The 14,962-nt window shown below is 37.9% G+C and overlaps 1 protein-coding gene and 1 pseudogene across 1 annotated transcript in view; both read left to right on the top strand.

The window, feature by feature from the left end:
• Positions 1-3,491: 3,491 nt before the first annotated feature.
• On the top strand, positions 3,492-3,845 carry LOC114027644 (annotated as a pseudogene).
• A 1,385-nt stretch (positions 3,846-5,230) lies between these two features.
• Positions 5,231-14,962, top strand: part of ARHGEF37 (Rho guanine nucleotide exchange factor 37) — a 72,779-nt gene continuing 63,047 nt past the window's right edge. The window contains exon 1 of the mRNA XM_027841653.1: positions 5,231-5,312. The gene's annotated coding sequence lies outside the window, so the exon portion shown is untranslated. The remainder of the gene's footprint in view (positions 5,313-14,962) is intronic.

Here is a 14,962-nt window from a genome sequence, read left to right as displayed (position 1 = left end):
AAATCAAATCTTGAAGGCAGCTATCATGTCACCATCAAGTTGTCTTGAGGCTAAATACTCCCCTTTTCTTCAAGCACTACTAGTATGGCATAATATCTATGCCTTTGAACCAACCTGGTAACCCTCAGAATAATGTCCTCCAAGTTCATCAATGTTACTTCCAATATGAGATGCACAAAATAAACACCAAGCCTCAGATGTGGTTTATCCAAAGTAAGGTGTGTGTATTGCCAAAGTAGGTTATGTATATGTTCATCTGAGTTATCTAAATGTGGCTCTTTGGGAGACATGAATAATTATTTCTGAAATTTTGCCTACCCTCTCCAAGGAATATTTTGATTCTTACCTGGAGGAGAGCTAGAGAAGGGGTCATGAGCTGCTGAGTTTTCCTCTGATAGAGGGGTGACAAACCAGAATTATAGCTTTCTTTATTTACCCCTCTAAATATTGCTATTCTAGGGAATGATTTTGCTTAGGTTCAAGTCATTTTGGTTGCTTTCCCTTAATGAGGATTAGGTACCCCAACTTTATAGACAAAGGCTTGATTCCTTTCCACCAAGTGCTAGTGTAAGGAAACTCCAAATGTATAGAGGCCTATGGGAGCTGAGGGTGTAGCTCAAAGAGAGGAAGAATAGACATCTCTAGTTTCTTCTCCCCCTACTCTACTCTAAGGAAGATTTTCATTCCTGCCAGGAGGGTAAGCAGGAAGTTGAGACCAAGGTCACTCTTGTTCTCAGAGAGAAGGGGTACCAGGTTAGGATTATATCTATCTGTCCCCTTAAATATTATTAATCTAGGGGATATGATCAAATTCAGCTTAGCTTCTGATCACTTTGTCATTACTGGAGGGGGAAGGGAAGGAGGACCCCAAGTTCTATATCCAAGGCTTGATCCACCAAATACCAGTTCCACAATTAACACATAAAGAAAATAGCAAAGAAACCCATTTATCCAAATCATAGCAAAACAGAAATCAGAAAAGGCATGTATAGGAAAAAATATACCACACAATACCGAGTGAAGGAGCTTTCTCACTGGAGTGAAAGAGTTCTCTCACTAGATAACTGAGCTCAACCAAGAGAGAGTCCTCGATCTCACCAGAGAGAAAATTCCCTAAAGTCATATCTTCCTAGGATCTTTTCCTTCAGCAACTTGAAGTAGAGTTGGCCTTTTCTATCTTCTCTCTTGAAGCTGGAATCCAGAAGCTCCCAAAGCAACTCGAAACTTAGAGGAGGCATAAAGCTTGAGGAGTCCAAAGGTTGGCCTTGAAGAATCCTCAAGAGGACCGAAGGCTAGACTTGTGTTCCTTACAACTCCACCCCCACCCTTCACTCAGAACAAGACATTCATCTCCAACAATAAGCAGAGAATCCCATTCTATGGGCTTTGAAATGCGTTACACTAGTTACATAAAAGACCATTACAAATATTGAATAGTGCGTAAACTCACTTAGCCAAATAGCAAACAGGAATCAGAGAAATTATACAGATTATAATATACTAGACAATACACAGAGTTAATGAATTCTCTCACTTAGAGTAAGATATCTCTTCTCACCCAAGAGAGAGGAACTTATATCTCACTCAGAGGAAATTTTCTAAAATCTTTAAGAAGGCAACCTGGAAATCAGGGACATGTGGAGGAACTGGGTTGCCCTTACATGTGTGCTTTTTAAAGTCTGTAATCTCTCTCTATAGATCTCTCCCCAAAGAGACACTGGAATTCTATGTGTCCTTTCATCAAGTTGGAAGAATAATGTCCTTTTCTCTCAAGCTCTCTCATTAATGCTGGCCCTATGAAGACATGCATTGTTGAGTGATCCTCATTCACCAGTGAGGAGAGTCTTCTACAAATGCTCTAGGCTTGAGACTTGGATTACACCAAGGCAGCCTATCACTTTCCTCATCTTGGATACTATGTCCTAATTAATGTAGTCTTAGCATATAAGAGACCATGTGGCATAATGGAAAGAATTTCAAGTCAAGAGTCTAGGGTACAAATCCTACCTCAGATATTTACTGGTTATGTGGCCATGGGTAAGCCATTTAATTGCTAATAGTTTCAATTTCCTCAGTTTGAATACAGGGATAAGAATACCTATACTGAAAAGTAATACGCCATAGAGAATCAATCTTGGAGTCAGGAAGACTTGGGTTCAAATTTCAGCTCTGACACCTACTGGCTGTATGAGCCTGCATGAGGCAAGTCATTTGCCTCTCATTTACCTTCCAGCAACTTCAAAAGACTATAAATGGCAGAATAGTTGCTAACCTGAACTAGGTAAGAAAATATCCTCTTTATCAGTTTCCCCCACCAAAGAAATCACAGGTTTAGACTAAAAAATAAATGTGTACATAGTGGGATTGCTGTGAGGAAAATGCTTTGTAAACAGTATAGCATTACAAAAATGTGAGCTATCAAGATGACATTAGCTAACATTAGTTATTTTTGGTTGCCCTGTCATACTGTTTATTCATATTGAGCTTGCGGCTCATTAAAACCCCTAGATCTTTTTTACTCAAATTGTTGCCTAGCTATATATCTCCCACCCTGTACTTATAGAGATGATTAAAAAAAAAAAAACCAAGTGTAGAATATCACATTTATCTCTATTAAATTATATCTCTATCTGATTAAATATGACTTAACCTTCTAATTAAGATTTTATTTTTTGGATCATGATTCTGTTATCTAATGTTTTAACTATCTCTTCCAGCTTTGTCTCAACCATAAATTTGATAAACATTCATTTATGCTTTTCTTCCAGCTATTGATAAAAATTTCTAACAGCACAGGGTAAAGGTCAGATCCCTTGAGTACTCTACTATATGCTACAGGCCATGGTCACATTGATTCATTAATCACTTCTCTTTAGGTCTAGTCTATTCAATCAGTTTTTAATCTACCTAGTTATACTATTAACTAATCCAGGCCTTTCCATCTTACTCATGAATGATTTTGTCAAATACCTTGCTGAAATCTGGATATACTAGGTCTATGGCATTCTCCTGATTTATCTGTATAGTTACCATGTCAAAAAAACCAACCAAACAAACAATCAAACAAACAAAAAAACCATGAGGTTAGTCTGGAATAATCTGTTCCCAATGAGTCCACATTAACTCTTAGGGATCTCCCTTCCCTTTGTAAATACTCACAAACCATTCCTTTAATAATACTTTCTAGAATTTTCCTAGGAAACAAAGTCAATCTAATTAGTCTATCGTTTGAAGAATCTACCTTTTTTTCTTTTTTTGAAAATTGGAACATTTTGCTTGTGGCTCAGCAGCTTCCTGTCCTGCATGATTTTTCAGAGATCACTGAAAAAAGTGCTGCCTTCATAGCCTCTATTTCTTTCAGTACCTCCAGCTTTCTCTAGAATTGGTGGCTTTGGTGGCTTTCCAACTGCGTGGTTCTCAGGAAGATTCTACCTCTGTCCACTGGCCTTCTCCCTATCCCTGTTGTTTCCTCGTCCACTCCCGCTTTGGTGATGGTGCGAGCTAAGGCCGACTGCATGCCAGGCTCCTACTGCAAAGTAGTAGCGGCTCGAGGGCCCCAGAAGGCTGTGGGTCACTCCAGCTTTGCCAACGCCTCTCCTTTGCCTCTGTCCCAGAAAGTTGAAAGTAAGTATGTGAGTGGGAACCCAATATGTGTACAGCCAACACCCACATGGCAAAAAGGAATTGGAGAGCTCTTTGGGATGTCATCTAAACACTCAGAAAAAAAGAATCAAATTCCTGATGAAGCAGAGGCAGGAAATAATGACCTAGGAAAACCTAAAAGAAAATCTTTTCCTTTGCAACCTAATCCCACAGAGGATGATGGATGTCCAGATGAAGAATAGAACATTCTCATGTATCTTTGTTTTCATCAGAATCCTAGGATGTACATTGGTGTAAATATGTTTGTTTACAATGGTTAAGGTTTAAATTTTTTGCACAGAAATTTAATTAAAAATACTAATCTGTGCTTAGAATTGGTGGCTTAATTCAATGACAGCAGTTAAATGCTGTCTTACTATGTTCTTTCTCTCCCTTTTTCTCCCTTCTTTACTTCCATCTACCACCATCCATCTTTTCCTTGATCCTTCTTGTTCCCTCTTCATTTACTTTAAATGGCAGATTAGTTGCTAATCTGAATTGGTTAAAAAAAAATATCCTCTTTAGAAGTTTTCCCCACCAATGATATCAAAGTATAGACCAAAAAATAAATAATGCGTACTACTTACATTGTGGAGTTGCTGTAAGGAAAATGCTTTTTAAACTTTATAACGTTACAAAAATGTGAGTTATCAAGATGACATTAGCTAGTTCCTTCTTTCTCCATCTCTTCCTCCATTTCTCTCTCTCTCTTTGTCTCTCTCTCCCTTCTTCTCCCTCTCTCTCCCTCCCCCTCTCCTTTTCTCTTTTCTTCCTCGGGTTTCTAACCAATATGTATATTTGTACATATTTAGTAGACAAAGATCATTATTCTCCATTTTGAAGAACAAATTAAGACATAAGACAGTAAGTAGGGAATATTATTCTCCATTTTGTAGGAGAATTAACTGATATGCAAAACATGTAGCTACATAAAAGCACTCACAGTGCCTGGTGGATAGTAAGCGTTATATAAATGTTAGCTATTAATGACTGTTAATTAATTGATCCAAGAAGCACTTCCCTGGCAGCCAAGAGACCTGGATTTTTATCCCAGCTCTGTCTAAACTAACCTGCTCTGTGATCTCAGATGTCATACTCCTCTGAGTCTCAGTTTCCTCATCTGTGAAATGAAAGGGATAGTAGACCCGATAGTAGACCTCTAGATCTACAGGCTCTTGTAGATTGCAGTGGGATCTGCATAATTCTAAAATAGAAACTCTTGCAATCAAGAAATTCATGGTTTAAAGACTATGTTAGACTTTTCTTTCCCGGAACCCGCCCACCAGGATGAATCTTAATTTGAGGTTGTGAGTAGATGAGATAAAGGAGGGGCAGAATAACTCGGAGTCAGCCGGGATCCCTCAACTGGCTAATTGCCCCAAATTGGCTGCTTTGTCAGCCATTGGACTGACTCTATAGAACTCAGTCTTTCAGCCTGGGGGAAAAAAAGCAATCTGAATGACAATCAACAAAAGAAGCTGAGGCCGTTCGTGCGCATGCACGTTACGGTGGAGGCAGGTCCTGTCCCGCCTGTCCGCTTGGTTCTGCCTGCTCCGTGGGCTGGCAATGGAAAAAGAGTCAGTTGCTTATTAATTTTTTTGAGAGGCAGGGACAGCAGCCTGAGCCGAGGGGAGGAGGCTGCAGGAGTCCTGTTCTCTGTGGATTGGGAGGTAAGTTGAAGACAAGTGCTAACTGACAGGAATGGTCAGAGATCTCCCCAAACAGGTTGCCTGGTTAGGAGCTGAATGATGACTGTCGCCATAGGAGTTTGGTGGGAAGACAGACCACCCTGCGGAGCCACAGTCACTCAACCAGCCTGTTGAGGGGCTGGGGGCAAGGAAAGCCGTGGCTTGTCAGGAAGGAAAGGACAGGATCCGCACCAGCTGGGTGGGAAAAGGCGATTTGTGGCGTTGTTTCTATGCCAGGCTGGAAATAAACTCTGGAAGCTTCCAGGGGGGAAAAAAAGCCAAGCTCCGTGCCAAAAGTCATGATTCAGTTCTGAATTTGCGCTGTGACTTTTCAGGGAATTGCATTCGACCCTTTAAAAAGCAGGTGGTGTGCTGATAACACAATCCTAAATTGACAGCTGAGCAAATCTGGGGCTGTGGGCTGAAAGAAATTGGGGCACATCTCTATGATTTTAGGCTATATAAATAGCATCTTAACAGGGGAGCCCCAGGAAACTCGAGTTAAATCTTAATTTTGCCGACCTATCCCGTGAGATTTGGTAGGTCATGTGACATCTCTGAGGCTTAGTTTCCTTATCTTTAAGATGGTGATAAGAACACTTATACTTTGTATCCCACAGCCGTATTCTAAGGACCCAGCTAAGGATGGTTGAGAAAGGGATTTGTGACACCATTTACCATGTTATTATTATTATTGCTCACAGCACAAATGCAGGTATCTAATGAAATAGAAAGGTTCTCTGTAAAAAGTGAATCCTATTTTTCCATTGATTATACAGTTGAAGATGCACTGTGATGGGGAAGGACGGGCGAATGAGTCCATTATAAACAACATCATATTTAGTACAACGAAACCCTTAAAATTTAAAGTGCCTCCAAGATGGAGATTGCAAACCATCCATGCCTAACCATCTTGAGCAACCACGGTCATTTTATAGACTTTTGTCCATGCGATTTATACAGTTCATTTTTAATGTTCTAGTTAACTTCCTACTTCATTTTGAGACAACAAATTTTTATCACTCAGAAGTTTACAAAGATTTACTGCTTTATGTAGATCAGCATGGATTTTATTACAACCTAGATTTTCTTTGTTGAGTTTTGCAACAATGTTATAATCTTTCAAGGTTATAGCAAATTTGTTAACATTTTTTTCTTTTATGATCAACATAATAAAATAGTTTGTATAAAATCTGACTAATCTTGTTACTCTTCTTCCTTTGATTCCCATAACTCCCGCCGAATGTGGCCCCCTGCCCCCACGTTATTTTAAAGGTTTTTTTTTTTAAGCAATAAAGGAGAAGACCTTTTTGTACATTAACTCTGAGATTCCACTGTATTTCAAAACCATTAGAGGCAATTGGGAACAGCAAAAAGAACTCAGGATTCAGAATCAGAATCAGAAGACCTTGGGTTTAAGTCTTGGCCCTGACAATTAACTTGCTGATTTTTAAACACTTATAAGCTGTGTGACTATGGGCAAATTTCTTAACCTCTGAACTTGAATTCAATGTTCTGCAAAATGGAGTTGGAAACACGTTTGCAGTAAGGAAAGTGCATCGTAAACCGAAATGTGCTGAGTAATTGTGACTATTAATATTAAAAATAATAAGAATAATGATGATAAAAATATTTAAAATAAATCAATAAATAAAGGCTAACGTCTTTACATATATCCTTAATCCTTTCTCTTCCATTCTTCTCCAGCAGACTGCAACCTCAGTCATCCCCTGCTCTCATATCCAACCTCTTCTTATCTATGGGTTCCTTCTCTATTAGCTAGAAACATTTATAAGTCTCCCTCATCTTTTAAAAAAAATCCTCTCTAGGCTCTACTATCCCCTTAAATCTGGCATCTGTGAACCTTTTCTATTTTTAATATTTATATAATTATTTCAATATAATTAGATTCCTGTGCAATGCTATGTATTTTATATGTTTTGAGATGGGCACCATAGGCTTCAAGAGATTGCTAAAGGGGTTTCTAACACGCAAAAAGGTCAAGAACCCCTTATTTAAATGATCAAGATATATCACCTCTTGCTTAGCCAAACCCCTAAAAGAGCTGCCTATACTCATTGTCTCCACTTACTCTCCTTTTACTCACTTCCAAGGTCACCTAGGAAGCCAGTGGCAGAATTCTAGTACTTTTTTGCATTATGCTATATATTGACTGATTTGGGGCACATGGAACTAGAAAGGGAGAGAGGTGCGAAATGACATATAGGAAAATCATTTAAAAAATATTAGAGATTTGACCCACCAGATTCTCCCATTAGTTGCATGTCCCTGGGCAAGTGACTTCACTGCTTTTAGCTCCGGTTTACTCGTCTGCAAATTTGGACGATTGAGCTAGGTGATCTCTAATGGCCTTTTCAGCTTCAGTTAAAGGAACTGAGGAAGTTTCATCTGGAGAAGACAAGATAAGATGCTAAGAGGTTATGATGGCTTCATGCATTAAAATGCTATCTTCCTGAAAAGCTAGTAAGCTTATTTTTCTTGGCCTTAGCAGAGGATTGCAGGGAGGAAGAAGTAGAGAGGCAGATTTCATCTCTGTATATGAAAAAAAGAATTCTTGCAGCTATTCCCCAAAAGGAATGGGCTACTCTGGGGAGCGGCATCCTCCTCTTTGTCACAACAGGTAAAATGGCCCGATGTTGTGAATATTGTCAATCTACCCTCTTAAATGTGTATTGAATACAATCCTCTAAGATCTTAGCTCTCAGATTTTAGGATTCTTCATCCTGGCTCTGCTACTCACAAGCTACAAGACCCTGAAAAAGTCATTGCTTATGTTTTCCAGGTCTTCATCCAGTCCTGAGGGGGCAAAGGCGGGTCAAGAGGGAGAAACTTGATAAAATTCAGGGAAAATAAAGAATTATAATGGGTTATGGTCAGGGATTTAATGGGGTCAAAAAGCCAATCAAAAGGCTGAGATTGGAGCTGCTCAGAAGGGAGTATTCAGCCTAGGCTCTCAGATTGGAATAATCTGTGTTGTCCCATGGAGAGCTCCGGCCTTTATGCTGGAGGAATAAGATTGCCATCTGATGATGAAGAGGTTTTTGTTCCCTTGCAGATTGGGTCCTCCTTACCTTTCCCTCTTTGGGAAGGCTCCAAGTCCATTTCTGCCTTTTACTCCTAAGAAAAGTTGATTGTGGCAAGGAACAGTCTGACTCTGATTTATGCAAATTAGGCTAAGGAAACAGTATCTAGAATTATTGGCCCTCTCCCTCTCTCCTGACTCGTGGTCACTACTCTTGGGACATAGTTCTTGTTCCCTACTGTGGTTTCCACATCTTTTCAGTCCCATTGTAAGCCCCAAGCTATCTCTGCATTCCATCAAACTGGTTTATTTATTATTCATGGAAATTGTCATTCTATCTTTTACCTCTTTGCTTTTGCACAGGTGTCCCTCTCTTTCACCCCATGTCTATATTTCCTTCTTCCTTTTCACTCTTAGAGTCCTAAGCTTTCTTCAAGATTCAGTCCCAATGTCACTTCCAACAGAAGCCTTTCCAAAGGCTTAAGTGTTCTCTTTCCTCAAATTATCTTGTGTTTACTTTTGTATCCCTCATCTCCAACACTGCCCCCTATAAACTCCTTGAGGACAGAAAATGTTTTCTAAAGGTTTTGTTGTATTTTAAGAGCCTAACACAGTGCCTTGCATAGGGTAGGTTGTTATTGACTTTTTTTGTTTGTTGAATGTTATCCTTTTCCCAGCCCCTTGTGGTGGGGAAGAGTGAAAACAGTGAAATTCTTATTCTAAAGTTCAAGAAATTTACTTGTGCCATTCTTCTCCCATCCTTGTGGCTGTCATCTGCTAAATATTGAGTTATTCTCACTTTTTTCTTTTTTTAGAAATAATGATTTATTATAAATAATATCAAGTACAAGTTCTATGGATTAAAATATGCAAATATTTATATTTAAATACATTTCAGTGCATTAAATATAACTTTTCAGTCATTCCTTTAAATATCCATTAGGATTCTTGGTTTGTCCATTTACTCCTATTTATGATTCCTCTTTTATAATCATACTTAATATGTATTTGAGCCTTTGCTTTTTTCATTTTGTACTATTTCATAAAGGTCTTCCCATTTTTCTCTAATTCCTCATACTTGTTTGTTTAATTCCATTATATTATTTCATTCCATTAGCTTACCACAAAGTATTTAACCATTCTATTATCAGCAGTCATGAAAAGTAAGACAAGACTGAAACAATTGAACACCAACATTGCTCATTGCATTGATCTAAGTTCTGATGTCTTTCAGTATTGGTTTCCTGAGATTTTATTGTTAAATTTTCAGTGGGTGAGCATTTACACCTCAGAAATCAGTAAACACCATAAATCTGGGCTTGATTTATTGTTTTGTGGATTGTGTAGACTTAAGAAAGTGGTGGTGAAAATGTTAGTAAAGCAGATTAAACTTTAAAATGTATCCTTTTATGGGAGATCTTGTTGTTAAACATTTACCAGCAAACCCTGATAAGGATTGTAGGAGGGCTCAGTGGAGATTAAATTACATAAATTTGTATTTCAATCTCTTGGCACCATGCTATACAGATAGTAAACTCTAAAAAATGCTTTTTGAGTTAGATATAGATAAATATTTTTTGCCATATTAAGTAAAAGTCTCTCCACTTTTATGCCTTTTAGAATTTTTAACATAATTGAGTAAGTACTGTATTTTGTACAGGTTTTTTTCTATCTTTAGTGATATAATCCTATATTTTATAAATAATGTTATTATGCAAATTACTTTCCTAATACTAAACTGTGCTTTCATTTCTGGTATTACTACAATGTGATCATAATGATTTTTAAAAACATTGTTACATGTTTTTCTGTTGTTTAGTCATGTTGTTGTTTAGTCATGATCCCATTTGGGTAGTCTCAAATTCAATTCAACAATCTATTAAATACTTATCATTTAAAAAATTATAGGTTTCTATGGGTGCCTTTTATTTTTATATTACCTAGATTTCCTCCATTCTCTCCCCTCCTTTTCTTAGGGAGTTTTACAAATAATTTTTCAAAACTCAGCAAAATCAATCAATACATTAAAAAAAAATCTAGTATTATATGTACTCTTTCACACTCATGGACTCCTCTTCTGCACTGGAACAGAGGGAGGTATCTTCTCATATCTCTTTTTGAGGTCAAGTTTGTTCTTTATAATTTCACAACATTCATTTCAGTTGTTGAGTAGCGGTTACTCTTAACACTTATATATGTGTAACTGTGTAGGTGCTGTAAATGTTTTCCTGTCTGCTTATTTCTCTTTTCATCAATTCGTGTAAGTCTTTCCATGCTTCTCTGTTTACATCATCATTGTTTCTTACAGCAAGGTAATACTGTATTACATAACATTCATCTTTTGTTGTTGTTGTTTAGTTGTTCAGTTGTGTTCTACTCTTCATAACCCCATTTTGGGTTTTCTTGGCAAAGATACTGGTGTGGTTTGCCAGTTTCTTCTCCAGCTCATTTTCAGATGAGAAACTGAGGCAAATGGGGTTAAGTGACTTGCCCAGGGTCACAGAACTAGTAAGTGACTAAGGCCAAATTTGAGCTACATGTATAATCGATATCAAATTGCTTGCCTTCTCAAGGACAGGGGAAGGAAGGAGGGATAGAGAGAATTTGTAACTCGAAATTAAAAAAAAACACGTTAAAAATGTTTTTACATGTAATTGGAAAAAAATTAAATTTAAAAATTTTGAAAAGCATATTGCTATATATATATTTTTGCTGGGGTTTGATAATTGTTTCATCCTGTTCAGTAGTATTATTGACCAATAATTCCACATTCTCCCACCTTTACTCTTCTCCACTTTGGGAAGAGAACCATGTTTATCTTATTGGAGGTTGGGCTGCTATCTTCTTTTTCTATTTGAAAAAGGTTTCTGTGGCATAGGGATTTTTTGTATTTTATATTCTTTAAAATAATTCAAATGTAAAGCCATTTGGAGCTTGAGATTTTTTTTTGGTTGTTTTTACTCTAGGAGTTCTTTTGTGGTTTCCCAAATTTCTCCTAAGATTAGGTTATTCACTATTTTGGCACTCTGCATTCTTGTAGACAGACATTCATTTCATTAGAGTTTTTACTTTTATTGACATACAATTCTACACATCAATTTCTGATCATTTTATTTCCTCTATTTGTGATGATTTCTCCCTTTTCCTTCTGTATTTTATAAATTTAGTTCTCATTTCTTTTTCTTTTTTTTAGTGAGGCAATCGGGGTTAAGTGACTTGCGCAAGGTCATACGGCTAGTACGTGTCAAGTGTTTGGTCTGAGGCCGGATTTGAACTCGGGTCCTCCTGACTTCAGGGCCGGTGCGCTATCCACTGCGCCACCTAGCTGCCCTTATTTAGCTCTCATTTCAAAAAATCTTTTTTTTCTTCTAAAGCTCTTCAAAAGTAAAGAGCTGGCAGGGGAGTCAAGAAGACCTAGTTTCAGAGTCTCACTTCTGACACATACAGACCACATGATGTTGGGCAAGTCATTTAACCTCTGAATGCCTAAAGTAGCTCTCCAAGACAGTAACTCAGAAAGTGCCGATCCACTTGTTGGATGGTCTTCCTCTCCGATGTTGTCTACCCTGATGAAATCCCAAGCCTGATTAAAAAACAAACAAAAACCCCCTCAACAACTAACTTTTAATTAAATTTGAGGGTTTATTACTTTGTTGATATTCTAGGTTGTTTTTATTTATTTATTTACAACGTCCTGTTGTCCTCTCATTTGCTGATATATATTTAAGATGTGTTTTCTTCTTAAAAACTTCTTGAGCTCTGTCTCATTAATTTTGGCTTAGTAGTTGTTCTTCCTTCTTCCAATCTCCCCTCTCTAATTAGCTCTTGCTAGTCCTACTTTGTCATGGAACCTGCTAATGGACTTAGGTAATGCATAGTGGATAGTACTGGGCTTGGAGTCAGGAAGAGATGAGTTTGAATTTGACCTCAGATTCTCACTAGCTGTGTGACCCTTTATAAATCATTTAACCTCCCTCAGTCTTAGTTTCTTCATCTGTAAAAGAAGCATAGTAATAACACTTATCTCACAGGCTTTGAGTTGCCAAAATAATCATCCTGATGCCCTGGACTAACCATGCTCTCAATGGATAGAGTGCTGGCCTTGGAGTCAGAAGAAGCTGAGTTCATATCTGACCTCCGACACTTGTTAGCTGTGTGACCCCGGGCAAGTCACTTAACCCTATTTGCCTCAGTTCCTCATTTGTAAAATGACCTAGAGAAGGAAATGGCAAATGATTTCAGTATCTTTGCCAAGAAAATCCCAAATGGGATCAAGGAAAGTTGGACAGGACTGAAACAACTCAACAACAAACAACAACAGCCCCTTCTCATACATTCTCATTAGGTTTTTATTTCCTTATCAGAGAAAACATGAACTCCAGGCATTTAAAGTCTTCCACCATCTGGCTCCAATCTACCTTTGTAGTTTTATTTCACATGTAGAGATTGTGCCTCCAAATTCTCTATATACTGTATTCTCTATGTACAGTTTTTAAAATTAACCAACTGATAATGGTTTTCTTTTGGTTTTGAAAATATCTCTTTAACAAGGTATGAAATTCCCTTGAAAAATTAATTCTTTGATCTCATCTTGGGTATATCTGAGTTAATCCCATCTTGTTGATTAAATTCATCCTTATTGCCATCAATATCTCATTGATGATGAAGTTAACACCTGAGCTGCAAATAAACTTAGAATGGACCTTAAAAGTTACTGGAGAACACAGAGAAAGATTATTGACCAGAGGGAAATGAAGAGAGTGGATGGGGCCCTATGGGCTGGGGAGAAGGGAGTCTTTGCATCCTAGAAGGTCCCCTAGGGAACCTCAGACCAGAGATGATAGCAGAGACAGAGCAGAAAAGGAGTTCCAAGATCAAGGAGAGGGGTTTCAGGAACAAGCGTCTTGGAGTCACAGGATGAGCTTCTGGACAATCGATGCTCAGCCCCTGGACTGAATGGAGGCGTTCTGGGACCAAACCTGAATGATAATCAAGGAGGACCAAACTCAGATCTCGAACTTTACTAGTATTGTGAGTTATATAGATTGTACTGGTCTGAGAGAAAAGGCATGAACTTTTTTTTGTAAATAGTATTTTATTTTTTCCAATTCCATGTAAAGATAGTTTTCAACATTCATTTTTTTAATAAGATTTTATGCTTTAAATTTTTCTCCCTCATGCCCTTTTATCCCCTCTCCCCAAAATAGCAAGCAATCTGATATAGGTTATACATGTGCAATCATGTAAACATATTTCCACATTAGTTATATTGTAAAAGAAAAAACAGAACAAAAGGGAAAAGTCACCAAAAAAAGGTGTAAATAGTATGCTTTGATCTTTCTCTGAATGTGGATAGCATTTTCTATCATGAGCCTTTTGGAATTGTCTTGGATCATTGTACTGTTGAGAAGAGCTAAGTCAATCATAGCTGATCTTCGAGCAATGTTGCTCTTACTGTGTACAATGTTCTCCTGGTTTTGTTCACTTCACTCAGCATCAGTTCATGTAAGTCTTTCCAGGCTGCCTGCTCATCATTTCTTATAGCACAATAGTATTCTATTACATTCGTATACCACAACTTGTTCAGCCATTCCCAATTGATGGGCATCCCCTCAATTTACAATTCTTAAAGGCATGAACTTTTTATTGACCCCCGCCCCCAAGTGCTTCCCTTTTGGGAGCTTCTACTAGTACTTCTTGTAGTACTATAAGTCTTGAGGACTGTTTAGTTTCCTGGGGTGAGTTGGGTGGGGCTCACTGAAAGAGCATCTCTGGCAAGGCTAAATGAGTTCCTTTTTATGGAGAGAGGCACTATCAAAAGTAACTCTACATTATTTGTCCTTTGTTTGACATCTTGTTAGCCAGAGTGCTTACAAGCGAGTTGAGAGTATGTTTCCATTCTCTGAAGACCTATTCATAAGCTAAATTTTGATGTTCCAAAGGGATATCCTGAGTGGAGGAATAAGCCAAAAAAAGTACGTGTAAAACATGACCCCAAGATTGAGTCCAGTCTATACTTTAAATTCTGGGCCATGGGTTACTGTCATTATTTCCCTTTACATATTCTGTTTTCCAGCAAAAACAGACTACTAGATTCTTCCTCATTTCTACCTGTCACAACCCCTATGGGCTCAGCTTAGGTGCCACCTTCCCCATGAAGCTTTCCTTAACCCTATCATATCCCAACTCTCATCCCAGCTGAAAGGATCCTTTCCCACCTCCAATTTTCCTAGAGCACTATTTTGATCTTTTTTTCTCCTCCTCTTTTCCATGCTATCTTATATTTTGTGCATCTGTATTCCTCTCCAAGTAGCCTGTAGTATCCTTGAAGGCAGGAGAGTTATTTTTTTTTATCTTAGTATTCTTGCTAAGTACAGTGCCTTGTTCACAGCAGGCCTTTAATGCATCTTTGTTAAGTGTAATTAAAATGAATTTATCTCTGTACCAGTTACAGCTCCAGCATGTTGATATTTCAGGGTGTTTTTTATATAAATTCAGAGGAGCCCTTTCAAACTCAAAAAAGTTTGAGTTCTTTTAGGAAACAGTTACTATCTTTTGCTGTTCTTGGTGATTGTGTGGTTGGTAGACT

The sequence above is a fragment of the Vombatus ursinus genome, unplaced genomic scaffold (genome assembly GCF_900497805.2).
Source record: "Vombatus ursinus unplaced genomic scaffold, bare-nosed wombat genome assembly UNPS02014863.1, whole genome shotgun sequence".
Classification (NCBI taxonomy): Eukaryota; Metazoa; Chordata; class Mammalia; order Diprotodontia; family Vombatidae; genus Vombatus; species Vombatus ursinus.
Note: the sequence above shows the minus strand (reverse complement) of the source record. Positions and strands in the feature narration are given on the sequence as shown.